The 15,375-nt window shown below is 35.4% G+C and overlaps 1 protein-coding gene across 3 annotated transcripts in view; it reads right to left on the bottom strand.

The window, feature by feature from the left end:
* The window catches only part of LOC115453818 (ecdysone receptor-like), a 279,568-nt gene that overhangs the window by 152,879 nt on the left and 111,314 nt on the right, over positions 1-15,375 (bottom strand). For all 3 annotated transcript variants that reach the window (XM_030182564.2, XM_030182557.2, XM_030182576.2), the window contains one exon: positions 685-729. The gene's annotated coding sequence lies outside the window, so the exon portion shown is untranslated. The remainder of the gene's footprint in view (positions 1-684; positions 730-15,375) is intronic.

Genomic DNA, 15,375 nt, shown 5'->3' with positions numbered 1-15,375 from the left:
GAATTTAAATTCACGTCTAGTTAGTGATTAGTTCTCGCAGTTGAAAGAAAAATGTAAAAATAATTAATAATCATGGATATTTCTGCCTTTAAAATTTCGTCATATTAAATTTTAAAGGCCGAAATATCCATGATTATTATTTATATATTTATTAGCCAAAGGATGGGAACACCGTAGGTTCTTAGTCAGTAAAAGTCTGACACGCTCTCCCGCCCATCCCAAGGCGGGAGATAGTCAACTGACGATTTATCTACGTAAAAAAAAAAAAAAAAAGCCCTGTATTATATACTTGCCCACTGCTGAGCACGGGCCTCCTCTACTACTGAGAGGGATTAGGCCTTAGTCGACCACGCTGGCCTAGTGCGGGTTGGTAGACTTCACACACCTTCGAAATTCCTATAGAGAACTTCTCAGATGTGCAGGTTTCCTCACGATGTTTTCCTTCACCGTTAATTTAACATGCATTTTTATTAAAATAAAACTATTTTTCGGATTTTTTCGCGGATTTTTATTTTATAATGTTTTCCCTACGTTTTGAAGATTTTGCAGCCTTCATGGTCGCAGGGAGACTGTATGGAGAAAATTATAATATAAAAAACCGCGATAAAATTCGAAACATTATTTTATTCCAATGTCTATTCGCGTAAACATAAGAAATAATTAAGTATTCTTATTGTTACTTACCACTGGAGGCGTTTTCTGAGGCGAACAGCGGGGCGGCGTTATAATCTGCAACGAATAAATGTTTTATTAATTATTGTATTATGATTAAATAATAAGTTGTCAGCATTTGCATTGCAAAACAGTTGAATTTCAATTGTGGACTCGTGCCGAATTTCCTTAAATTAACTCAGTTACCATTTTATCTCTATATTATAAAACATTCGAATTATTATTCTGATTCCAGTTATAAATAATATTGAATTTTGTTAAAAATATTTTTACTTGATAATACTGGGATATGGATAGCTATAATACGCGTTTTACAATCGTCAAAAATATTGTTGTTTAAATTAGAAAAGTAAAAAAGTTTATTTTTTTAGTTACATTCATAGTTTCAGTAATTTTCTAAAAAAAATATATGTTTGTGGTATTTTCAAAAATAGATACAATAATAATGTTACTCGTATATAAAATCACTAAAGAAATACGTAATACACATTAATATGGACCCGAAACTGTCCCAAGTTGTGTAATTCGCTTAAATTATTTAGCTACAGTATTGTCATAGTTGGTGCTGTAAATAAAATAATACAATGCAATTCAGCTAAACCAATTAGTTCAACTTACTTAAATGGATGTTACTAAGCACTAATATCCATTTAAACTGACACTACTATAATAAGGCTTCTTTTCCGTTCGGCTGTTGAGGTCACAGTACAAAGATGTAAAGTATCACAACTCCGCTTTGTCCTTGAAATGATCGTTATGTTTGACCGTCCGAATGACCCACGATGCCCGGGCAGTCGTTTCGTGCATTTGACGTCTGCCTACATACGAATACGCTTGCAAATCTGTATGACATTTGGGATGGGAATGCTCTGTTCATTTGTTGGTTGTGTAACAGTGTTATACGAAATGTACACGCACGTGCTTGGACGTGACCCGCTCGAAATGTCGCCGAGGTCCATCACAAACCGTGTCAATGGCGCATTAGCGCGCGTGCCGTGCGCCTCTAGCATTTCTATGATGTTGTCTTACTGTTGTGTTTGCTCTGGACTTGGAGTATGCAAGAAAAACGTCAAAATGCCATTTGGTTATTGTCGTTTATTTCTGGCGGAAAAGTACGCTGTACGGGCGGCGTGTAAGCGATTTCTGCGCTTTCTTTTCTTGCGAGCGCGCTGCGTAGTCAAGAAATCTTTTTCATCACAAAGGTTCTTTGTTGTTAAAAAACGACTTTACTCGAGATGATGAAAATTTTAGAAGACAGTTGAAAAAAGAACATTTTCGGAGGAAGCCTTGTTTAGATGGGGAATTAAAAGCACGCTGTAAGGTGCTCTGAAATATATAACGTATCTACATGCACGTATGGCAAACCTGTTTTTAAGATAGGTATCAGTGTTTGCTTCTTCACGCGCATGAAAGAGCACGAAGGACCATGAAAAGTTTCGAAATATCAAAAAATATATATATATTTTTTTTTTTATATTTACACGATAAATTCATTTCATCGACTTTCTTCAAACATTGAAGTCTGCTATCAGTATAATATACATATGAAACGATATAATATATTCCGCGTATTGTGAACGTTGTTTGTCACCAGATAGTGACGTAGGAAGCGGGAAGCGTTGCGAAGGCCGCGGGGTAAACGACACTTGCTTACGCAACTGTTGCTAACTCTGTGATTGTTGCCAATTAACTGCGACCTCTCTCACCTCTACCGCTGTCATACTAGCGCCTGTATTTGTAAAGGTTTTAATAAAATGGCCCACGTTTACGATTAAATTAGCAAGTCACCTCTACATTAGTTTAAAGTTTATTTAATTCTTTTTTTGCCCTTGCACAAATATAGTATAATTATTGTCTTCAACGTCTGCAGGTAGTAACCATAAATGTCAAAATATTTTAATTTGGGAGAAAAACACTTTTTTTTCCAGAAATACCACATTTCCGTCATATGCTTTTTAAATACCTAAGTGTTTTGGAAAGTTTTATTTTTCTTTTGCGTTTAAAAATGCTACAGATAAATAAGTTTGTTGTTTGTTACAATTTCCCGCCATATTTGTTACTTGCGCCAGTAAATATGGGCTCAATGGCAGGGAAATAAGCTATTTTCATTAAAAAAATCAAAACACAGAAATATCCGATAAATTTATTTGAAATTGCGAAAATTCGAAATTCAAAATTAATCAGTCGCAACACATTTGTCATCATCCGTGATAAATCATAATTTAAAATAATATAACATTTACACAATTACTGCGAGAAAATACGAAAACAATTTTATAATCTCTGCGTTTGAATGTGACACACTGATCGAGTATTCAGCCAGACCGCCGACTGCCATAGTGCTGGTACAGCGGGCGAATGCAAATGTATTATGTATAACTAGGGTTGGCGCTGTTTGGCAAAATTTTGAATCATTTCAAGTTTATAAATACGGTATTTTGTGTTGAAATGTGCTTAGTGGATGTGTTTACAGAATCTGGAAATTATGTAAATACCTTTAACCATCGGAATTTACAATATTTAATATTGTCTTCTACGCATTGTGTTCTATAATAATTATTTATTTATCATAAAGAATTACACTTAATCAAAGTAATTATTTGATATTTTGGTACTTACATACATACATACATAGTATCACGCCTTTATCCCATAGGGGTAGGCAGAGACTATAGATTGCCACTTTGCATGGTCCTGACATACTTCTCGAGCTTCCTCAACCTTCATTAATCCTTTCATGCATTCCCTCCGGTTCCGGGTACTTTTGACCTGGCCTTTACTGAGAATGTTGTTACATAAAAGAATTTTGTTACAGAGATGAAAATTAAATTAAATGTAATTTCTCTTAAAAACATGATTGGCAACCCTGTGTACTTACACACACCAACACCCATACGAGTGTAGACACGAGTCTAATACTGGTTTACACACACATTACCATTTTCACTGTGCGTATGGGTTCGCGGCCTCTTTGCATGCCTGCTTAGCTATCATACATTTAACATAAGCACAAAAAGTTGTAAGTGTTGAACTCTAATACATTTAGCAATTTTGCAAATTAATTTGAAATAGTGTTCGGAGAGGAAACGATGTTTTCTCGTTAATGACTACTCCCGCAAACATGAAACCTAATATATCAACAAAGGCCAATGAAAATTATTATAAGTATATATGTATCACTAATATTTAATGAGTTCATACTTTGTATTACATGTTTATTGCTATTTTATTTTTGTGGTTCAGGAAAATAAATGTATTTAATATGTTATATAATCTCGTGTTGTAGTTAGATTAATCTTTTGTCGGCCGCTGAACACAGGCCAAGTGAGGTGCTAACCAAGTCAAACCTAGTGTCGAATTTAAATAAATTAGAACCAGATAAATATCTGACTTTATAGCCCAAATTTGGCTCTACCATTCCACCAGGCTGATACTGTAAAACTTTTTTTGAAGAGTACACATTTTTTATGAGACGCACATAATCACGCCTTTTATCCTTGAAAGGGTAGGCAGAGGCGCAACTGGTACACCCACTTTCCGCCGTGGCGGACCCATCGTCATATCGGGCACAAATTCCAGACTCCAGGCTCCTACCTAATAAAACCAAAATCACTTTGCCTGATCCGATTATCAAACCCGAGACCTCAGCACTGCAGTATCGTAACAACGCCACCGAGGCGGTCGGACCAAATAGCCCAAATTATGCTCTTCCATTCCATCACGATTATACAGTAAAACTTTTTTATGTGTAAACATTTTTTCCGTGATATAAATAATAAATGTTATACTAGTGTAACGTAACATGCAAGTTTTAATTTCTAACAGACAGATATTATAAGTATAATTGTTGACAATGCCATAATTACTATTACACTATTTTTATACCTTGTTAGATTGTTAAACAATAATTAACGAGTAATTAGTGTTAAACTTAATATATTTTAATTGTAAAATGTCTTGTTTCAGAAAAATATTTTGCCATTATAGGGTATTCTTTACCGAATAAGTAGTAGGTACATAATATATTTTTTATTGCGACTTGAATTACGAAACCAGCTTGCCGTTCGCCTGATGGTAGGCGATACGACCGCCCATAAACAGTAAAAACACCACCCAACACTTACAATTACAAAGTATTGTTTGGTATTCCACTGCACTCGCCATCCTGAGACATGAGATGTGAAGTCTTATTATGTCCAGTAGTTACACTGGCTACATTGTCCTTCAAACCGGAACACAACAGTGACTGCTGCTTGGCGGCCGAAATAGACATTGCGGTGGTACCAGTAAATTTGTTAAATTTATATTTACACGATCGTTTGAACACAAATATAAATACGTCGAAGGCGTCTAATACCTACAACTAGTCTTATATTTGTTGTAATAATAATAATAATATCAGCCCTGTATTATATACTTGCCCACTGCTGAGCACGGGCCTCCTCTACTACTGAGAGGGATTAGGCCTTAGTCCACCACGCTGGCCTAGTACCTATTAGCAGACTTCACACACCTTCGAAATTCCTATAGAGAACGTCTCAGATATTTCTTGTAACATTACCAATAGTAGAGAGTGAAAATGTATATATCATTAAAACGAATTTTCTATTAACCAACAGCCTAAGCCAGCGGCAAACTTAAGTTAAAATAAAAAAGGCAATGTTAAAGACGGCGAAATTAATATCAAGTTGTAAGATCATATTATACTTTTATTGAAAACTTCGCTCAATGACGAGACGGTCAAATAAAATTATTTTCTGCAAGGTGACTTCCCGTAGACAATATTTATACGCGGGCTGGGGATAATTCACTTCGGTTTCTACGTTTTTTATTGTTCTTTTTACTTCTATTTATATGAGCTGATAATGATTTCTTATGTATCAACAACACCTCAGTCCCCCCGTGACCATGAAGGCTGCAAAGTCTTCGAAACGTCGAGATAAAAAATAAAAAACAAAAAACCGCGATAGAATCCGGAAAATTAGTTTAATTTCAATGAGCTGATAAGTTTATAACTAGAATAATATTATTTTCCTAATTTTCGTAATATTCTGTCAATTTTGACTTCTAAACCGTTTACGGGTCACATGCAAGTTTTACCTTACATCTTTCACATATATGAAAAAAAGTCGGGAACATTTTCGAGAAAAAATATGATTTTTCCCGAAATTATTGTTGTAATGTTATTTTTATTGTGAAGTTTATAATATTACCTGCACAGTATACTGCATTAAGGTGATATTGGCTTGGGCATAGTAATATTGGATTTTCAACCCAGGATCAGTCTAGACTCTGGAATCTATGCCCAATATGGTAAATAGGCTGCCCGCCCCTCCACCATATCATGGAACGGAACACACAAGGTGAAAAGCAGGTGCCCTGGTTGCATCTGTGCCTATCTCTTCGGGGATAAAAGCGTAATGTGTAACGTTTCAATAAAACCTTGGATGCTAAAACGGTAATTGACAAATTGTGCATCTAAATGTAAGTTTTAATCATAAATTTTATGAATTCTAATATAATTATAACATTCAAAATGTGTTAGAAATTTTAATACAACGCTACATGTCTGTAGAATGAATAAATTTCGATTATCATCTCACAAAAAATTCAAATACATTAAATAAAATATGGAGATAATTACCGTAGTGCTAAACATTTTCGAACACCCTGTAAATAGACATTCTATAAATCTCTCTTGGTAAATAGGTGCTTATAGACGGCAGGTACGTACTTCGGACGGCCACTAGGGGCAATAAAGCCAGTTATTTACGTGAAAATAAAATTTTATTGCAACTAGAAACAAAGGAGTCTCTGTACGAGACTGTCGGAACGTTGTTACTGCCACTTATACGCGTTCCTATCTAAATATTTATGCGATTTGTCAATAATGATAGTTTTGTATTGAATACGTCATAAAATAATTTTGAAAAACGAATAATCTTTAAAAAAATCTAGGTCTGTCACCCTCTACTTAACACATAAATGTATAAACTTACCAAATACAAAAGTCACTGTAATCTATGGTCTCAAACAAATGGTTATAAAACGAGTACTATCTAAATTAGCTGTTTACGATAACTGACAAATAAAATTTACTTAAAACACACGAAATAGGCCCTAAATATCTGACCAAACCTATCAAAACAATCTCAATAAACATCTACGTAATTAGAACGCAAAACAAATCAACAATAGAATTACTACGCAATTAATCCATGCGTATTAACTGGCAAAGAACGTCAGCGAGGATAAAGGCTCAACATTACTTTCATCTGCGAAATAGCGTGTGATTGTAAGCTATCGGCTCCATTCCCGACCTACATCACTGCGCCCACGGATTCATGTTTGACTGACCGGGCCACACCGCACATGCGCAAGTACGATGCATATGCGAAGTGCATAACAACGCACACGGCCGACACGCGCCCCTATATACGTTCTTCCCGAGTCCCCCCCTTTATGTAACAGGGTAGGGTTGCCACGTTCCCTTTTGTATATTGATTGATGAATTTACTTCAGGGTGGGTAAAACCATTGCTTGTACTATAAATTATGCATGCATTGTGATCAATTCCGTCTTAGATATGAGAAGTATGTCTATATACTTAGTCTGGCCATAAATACTGTTACACTTAATTATAAAAAAATATTACATTTGAATTTCGAATCTGTCATTTTTATACGATTGTTCATTGTGTTTTCTCATTTTGGCGCCAATACATTGTAAAATATTTTGCGATATTAAAATGGTGTGGGGTGATAAAGAGAACCGAATCGCTGTGATAGCATTACACAAAGTAGGTATGGAGCCAAATGCAATTTTTAAAACTCTCCATACACTTGGTATTAGTAAAATGTTTGTGTACCGGGCTATTAATAGGTACAATGAGACCTCCTCTGTTTGTGACAGAAAAAGATCTGGCCGTCCACGTAGTGTTCGTACGAAAAAGGTGGTCAAAGCAGTAAGGGAAAGAATTCGAAGAAATCCTGTCCGAAAGCAAAAGATTTTATCTCGGGAAATGAAGATAGCACCTAGAACCATGTCGCGTATTTTAAAAGATGACTTAGGACTTGCAGCCTATAAGAGACGCACTGGCCATTTCTTAACTGATAATTTAAAGAAGAATAGGGTGGTAAAATCGAAACAACTACTGAAGCGGTACGCAAAGGGAGGTCACAGAAAAATTTTGTTTACGGATGAGAAAATTTTTACAATTGAGCAACATTTTAACAAACAAAATGACCGTATTTATGCTCAAAGCTCTAAGGAAGCTTCCCAATTAGTCGACAGAGTGCAACGTGGACATTATCCGACTTCAGTGATGGTTTGGTGGGGTGTTAGCTATGAAGGAGTGACTGAGCCATATTTTTGTGAAAAAGGTATCAAAACATCGGCACAAGTGTATCAAGATACCATTCTTGAGAAGGTAGTTAAGCCCCTTAACATCACCATGTTCAATAACCAAGTATGGTCCTTCCAGCAAGACTCGGCACCGGGTCATAAAGCTCGGTCCACGCAGTCTTGGTTGGAATCGAACGTTTCGGACTTCATCAGAGCTGAAGACTGGCCGTCGTCTAGTCCCGATCTTAATCCGCTGGATTATGATTTGTGGTCAGTTTTAGAGAGTACAGCTTGCTCTAAACGCCATGATAATTTGGAGTCCCTAAAACAATCTATACGATTGGCAGTGAAGAATTTTCCCATGGAAAGAGTGCGTGCTTCTATTGATAACTGGCCTCATCGTTTAAAGGACTGTATTGCAGCCAATGGAGACCACTTCGAATAAGCTTTTTATATTTTTAATTGTTTTATATTTATGTATTAAACTGACACACTGTAAAAGTAATAAATGTTATTTGCAGTTAACAATTTTCTTTTTTCTTTATTACAATATTTATGGCAAGACTAGGTAATGCGATTATAAGTATGTTTTGAGACAGGGGGAGTTGAAAACGAAGGTTACTTGTATTTTTGAATAACTTCTTAATTGAAGTTACAGATTTCGCCAATGTTAATTCTAAATTTAATTAAAAATTGTACAGCAAAATATGTCGTAACAATACTAAATAGATATTGCAAAACATGTATATACGAAGTCAAAACACTATCAAAACAATTGCAGCATAGCAATTTTAATTTATCAACAGAAATACTGTTCCTGCCTTCCCACCAGGCAGTCAATTAAAATATATGACGAGCACGCATAATGGTAGAGCGGTGAGTACTAAAAATTCTGCATACCACGCAGATTGCAACACTTAGCATTAATTACCATTACGCGGACTCGCTAATGCTATTGCGCAAGCCATTCATTAACTAACATAATATTCAATTTTGCTAGAAACACAAACTAGAAATAAACGATAGTATAGTTGGAAATTTTGTTTTATAGAGAAATGAAATGGTAAATGCAGTATTTAAGACAATAATTGGTAACTTTCTGTATATTAATATTATAAAGAGATAAATCTTTAAGTTCCTCGTAATTCTTTCATATAATATCTGAGTCATTTACACTGCTTTATCAAGGCATTTAGGGAGGGACCCGTGCCCAAAAGTTAGTTTCAAAATAAATGTCAAGATGAGTATTAATTTGGTCAAGAGTAAACTTCTCTTTTGCACATAATAGTAATAGAATGACTTTTAACTTTGACTGATTTAATACTGGTCGACTTTACACTGATGCAACATCCTGGGACATTTAGTATTCCTCATGACATCCCTAAGCTATAATTCTATCTTAATGTCGTTTAAATCGAAATTTGAAGTTCTTAAATATAAAATTTCAGATAAATTCATAAATAGCAGCTGAAGTACGAATTAGGACAATTCTTTAGTTCTTTTTCTGTTATCTGTAGTAGAATACAGTCGTTTCTACGGTTCAAATACAAAAACCAGTGATAACATCGAAACTTAATATTGTACAGGAAACGGAGATACCTATAGTAGCTTAGTCAGTTCATATACGTGATATTATTGAGTCAACTAAATCCTTGAGGGAGCGTATAACGTGATTTGCAACAGACGCCTGGGGGTGTGTGGCAGCCCTATGCTAAGGGGGGTGGAGTGTTTGCGGGGGTACCGATTCCCGAGCCCTGACCATGCACAACCATCGCGCGTTGCGTCTCAGACGGCCTATATTTAGCATTGCATTTCAATGTACTTACATGTTTACTGAACGAATGCACTACATTTTTAGCTTCACGCTTCTTTGAACCAACGCGTTTGTAATTAAAATTAGCGATGTAACTTCAAATGTGTTGTGTGGACACTGAACTTTGACTAATAAGAGCGTTTTCACTATTAGATATTACTGGCCGAGAAAAATAATACAAAAAATATTGAGATTCTAAATTTGAATTCCCGATTGAATAATTAAAAAAAATCCTACATAATATATTTACCAGTAAAACCTCGTGAGTATGATAGTAATGCCCGGTTATTAAATGATAACTTATGGATGACATAATTACTACTCAATACATTTCCCTATCCACGGTTATTTAATTTGAATACGTTAGTAGTGGAGCCAGAAATCGATAGTACGTCATATAAATACATTCGTATTAATTCATTACGCGCTACTGCAGACCCTTCGATCGGTTTAATGTGTTTATGCCAATTATAAAACATAAATGCAGTTTGCCATAATAAAATATTTTATTTATATTTTTTATATCTGTTGTACAAATAGTTTATAGGTTATATATTTTCACAATCATGTTTTTTCCATTAAATTATTACTGTGCGCAATTTATATTGTATTATTTCGGTATTTGACATCTGTCCATTATATACAACATAACTTGTACGTGTATGTGTACACAACTGGCATGCGCGAGAGTCGTTTAAAATCCTCTAATTTCGTAACCTGTTACTTATTATTGTATAAAATAAAGACATATTGGAAAAGTCACTGTATATAGGTATAAGTAAAGTGGCATCTATTAAGATAAACAATTTTACAATTTACTTACATATTGTAAATACTCGTGCAATTTAAATATCAAGAGTATTTTAAAGAGCATTAGGCTTCTTCACACTGGGGAGTTGGTTGACCGCTTAAGGCGTTTTAGTCAGAATAATCGGATATAATCCACCCTCCTGTCAACTTTAATTTAAAACGATTTAGCTGTTAGGGCGAAGGAACCAACAAACTAATTAAATCTACGATATACATTTATTATGTTATATAAATCCTATGTGTCAAGAATAAGTTAATTTAAATCTTTTTAAATTTTAATTTTAGTACAGTAAAATCTCTGGTTCATTATGACAAGGTTCTATGATATATCTGATGTGCAATTGAATTATATAAATCATATGATTCTAAGTCCTTTTCAGTGAACGTTTCCAATAATCACGAAAGATTAATACAGAGGCAAACCAGGAATTATTTATTTTTTAATTTTTACCGACGTGAACATTTTTAACCTAATTTATGCAACATAAATAAAAATTTACATAGGACTTTGTCGTAGTGACTCAGTGAAATATGAATTAGAGTAAAAGAATCTCAAAGAATAAAAAAAAGACAGAATGGATATCCCTATTTGAAACAGTTATATATACTAACTTCATAACAATCTTTAAAGATAATTGGAAACAATTACCCTTACTCATGGGAGTTCGACAAACAACTGTAAGTCGATTTCAATCAAGACTAGAAATGAGGCTAACCGCTTTAAAATCACATAACACGGGGCACAGTTTACTCGGAAAAGAGTTCATTTAATAAATACCATTAGAAGATTACATGTTTTCTACAAATGACATGAACATTAAGCCTCCCTTCGGACATGCACTATTACCGATAAACGCACTAATGTCGTCGACATTACATAAAATAGCAATTCAAATTACAATATACGGATCGTTGGTTTCTTGTGCTAACTCTTTTTATAGTCGGCCTGTCCTTTGATTGCCCTGTCGCAACTAAATTCTACATTTTACTGCAAACTAGCATACAGGATTTTACTTTTGTGTATTTGATTTTTAGCTTCGTTGCAAAGTTAGTTCCACGTTAGGTTCCACGTTAATTTTATTTTAGTAATTAGTATGATTATTCGGATATGTTAGCGACGATAGCCTAGTTGGGTGTGGAACGCACTGCTGAGATGAATGTCCGCAGGTTCAAAACCCGAGGGCACACACCTCTGACTTTTATAAAAAATATATGTGTATTCTTTGTGAATCTACCAATCCGCACAAGGCCACCGTGGTGGACTAAGGCCTAATCCCTTTCTGTAGTAGAAGAGGCCCGTGGCCAGTAGTGGGACAGTATATAATACAGTCGTATACTATTTACTATTCGGAAATGAAAAACAACTTTTTGGAAATTGAATTTAAACACGAATAGACATTTAAATTGTTAAAAATAGAATATTTCTATTAACATTTATCCTAGACAAAATTATTGGTCAGTCATTTGTAACGTGTTATTTAAAAAACAGCATTTCCGTTGTACAGGGTGATTCAAAGCGATGGGACAGGTGACATAAATATATGTTACCAGGGGAAACTCTTATTTAACTATCGTACAAGAAATAGTTTATTATCTATGACGTGGGAAGTGTGAGAATAAACGCCCATTTCCTGTGAAGAAAAAAACTAGTAATATTCTAAGCGAAGTGTAATTCTTTCGCAGTCCTTTATTTTTATGCAAAATCTTGTAGAACTTAGATGTAATTGTAGACTATTTTCGCATTCTTAATAAAATAATGACCTATTTTAAAATTGATAATTTGAGGCAGTCGTCGGAAAACTAATATTTGTTTGTTACCTTTTTTTTGAAGTTGCTATAAAATTGAGCTTATTGAAGATAGGTAATAAATGAAACCTATAGCATGAAAAAAACTAAAAGGCCGCAAACAAAAATTGGGTGTTTGACGATTTCCACAAATTGGCAATTTTGAAATGGATCATTATTTTATTAAGAGTGTGTTTTGATTTTGAAATTTGATTCTTATGCATATGATATTAAATGTGGTGGAGGTATTGATGACGTTTTTGTTATTCGTCATAAGAGTAGGCTAGGTAGCTAAAGGAAAATCGCAGACGACATTGTTTCTCGAAGTTTTTTTAACAGAATTACGTTATATCTAAAAATAGTGCTTTTACACAATAAATATAAGGAAAATTTAAAAATAAGTTGTTTTCAAGAATAAGTCAACGAACAAACGTATCGGGAAATTTTTAATGCTTGTATTCTGGCTAAGGAGGCTTTAATCCTTTTTAATAAGATGTTTTTAGGACTCAGAACACAACACAAAATACTTCCCAACATTCAATAGGATTTAAAACAGATAATGTGCGATACATAAATTACAATGTGGTTGGGAGTATCTGGAGAGCCTTTACTACCCACTTCACATAGGTGTCACTGTGCGTGCGGGCTTCGCCACATGTAACCTCCCTCCTCCCTACCTCCTTCTACCTCTCTTCAGACATCTGACTATTCCTGCAGGAGCTTATTATTATATTGGTATTTCAATATTAGAAAAAATGTATAATATAAAATTGATTACTCATCTTCGAGGGTAAATTATTGTTTCAATATTATTAAACTGTTTACTTCTATTATTTAACGTTGGTAGGTTTTTATTTAAATTCAAATCAGATACGGTCGTGTACGCCTATCAGCTCACGAATCCTGTTTACTAATAAAGGCTTCAATCGTGTGGTCAATCTTCAATTACAATCCAATTAGTGTAATATACATGTTCAAAGCGAAATCCTTCTTTAATTAAATATCAATCTTGAGTTACTATTAAATACATGTTAATTAAATGTACCAGTTGTAGCTTATATATCATAGATTATGTACAACGTTATAATTTACCGGTTTATCGCGCACTCTGTCGGCTAAAATGTGAATTAATGTAGGCTATATTAATTGTCAAGCAATGCACGAACGCTTTATATTATACCAGATAAATCATTACTTAATTACTCGATGCGAGAACAAGAATGGCAATCGGAACAATATCGTAAGTGAAATCTCATTTCCAACAAGTTTCACTCGAGCAAAGCTTTCTTAGAAAGAGAAACCGAGCGCGGCGCAGCGGAAAAAGCGAGAAAAAGTTTATGAAAAACGTGTAAAATGAATCGCACTACGTGACATCGCGTCCGCGTCCTGCACAATAACATAAATCGATAATAGGAAGCCCTCCGACTAGTTCAGCAGTGCGTGCGAGCGACCTAATACACCCACTACAGCGCGACCGCAGGCAATGCGGGCTAAATATACGAGGAGCCGCCGCGCCGCGCCGCCGCCGCCGCCGCGTTCCTGCGCCGTGCCCAACGGAACTTATGTCGCAACGACAACGTCTACAATCGCTCGTTCAGAAAAATACAAACCGGTTTCACTTGCACACCAAACGAAACGCGACCCAATGACATGGACACCAAAGTGGCATTTCGATCGGCACGAGCGCGGAAGAAGGCCGTTTCGCAACGAACTCGTCGGTAATAACACAGCTAGGTGCATTCTCGCTGCAATTTCGCTCTCGGTCGGGCTGTGTGTTTGTGGCGCGCTGAAGATCAGGGCTAACGATCAGCGTGGGTTTGCCGTCTCGCTCGCACCCGTCATCGTTCCGCACCCATGCCTCGCAAAAGAAACTCTACAACTTTATCTGACAGCGACGCGACGCCCGAGAGGCTTTTGTGCATTTTCCATGTTTATGTTTATAGAAGAGCACGTACAAGGGGTGCCTTGAACGTCAGTCGCTTGGTGCACGGTTATAAATTGTGCGATGGCTTTGTTTTTATTTGAAAGCCTGTGTTTGTATTGAACGGTGTAGTTCACCGCCGCGTCGGTTGCGTGCGATAATGCATGCTACTCTAGGTTTTATTTTCATGTCGGTATCCATGTATCTATTCGATACGCATCTGAACCGGTGTCCGACGACGCTACTAACATTGAAAAAATGCTACCCTATTCACGAAGTTGTCCTTGGAGTTATGTTGTGAGCCAGCATGCTATTATAGCGTGTAGTTTCAACAAATCTAACTGAACTACGTTGCCGCGCAAGTTTCGTATTGCGTTTAGATTTCTCAGATTAGAAAATAGCGTTTAAAATTCCCAAGTAGGTTATTAAATACCAAATGTTACATTCCATTTCTTAGAATACTGATGCCACAAAGCTCGATACTTTCTCTACATTATAAAAACTTTATTAAATTCTACAAAAAGCAGTTAAAGCAATTTAAGACAAACTCTAAGTAATTTTAAAATATGTAGACTGGTCTAATAACGGTGATTTTGTAAAAAAGTTATTTAGATATGTAGAGTAGAGCATCAAGAAACTATTAACATTTTTATTACACTAAGAGCGCCGTCATGTCTTCGTTTACACCTGCCCTTTACCCAATCCTAATGTTGTCGGCGCAAAACACTTTTCTAAACACATTACATACAGAATTTTTCTTAGTTTTTGCGACCGCTAATCCTCCTGGCTGACAGTAATCCCCTGAAGGATATAATCCGGGCAAATCGTGTTGAAAAAAATGTTGATCGCCCTAAGAATCGAAGCCAGGACCTTCCAATCTATACACATATATTATGCTACTCGACGAAGACAACTAAAAGCGCCGTCTTGTCTGGGATTAAAAAATTACAATACACAAACAGTTTTAAGTGAATGAAGTGATGTAATATGAATAAAGGTGTATGTAGTTTCATTAGATGTTACAAATAAA

This window comes from Manduca sexta, chromosome 17 (genome assembly GCF_014839805.1).
Source record: "Manduca sexta isolate Smith_Timp_Sample1 chromosome 17, JHU_Msex_v1.0, whole genome shotgun sequence".
Classification (NCBI taxonomy): Eukaryota; Metazoa; Arthropoda; class Insecta; order Lepidoptera; family Sphingidae; genus Manduca; species Manduca sexta.
This window is presented reverse-complemented; position numbering and strand designations above follow the sequence as displayed.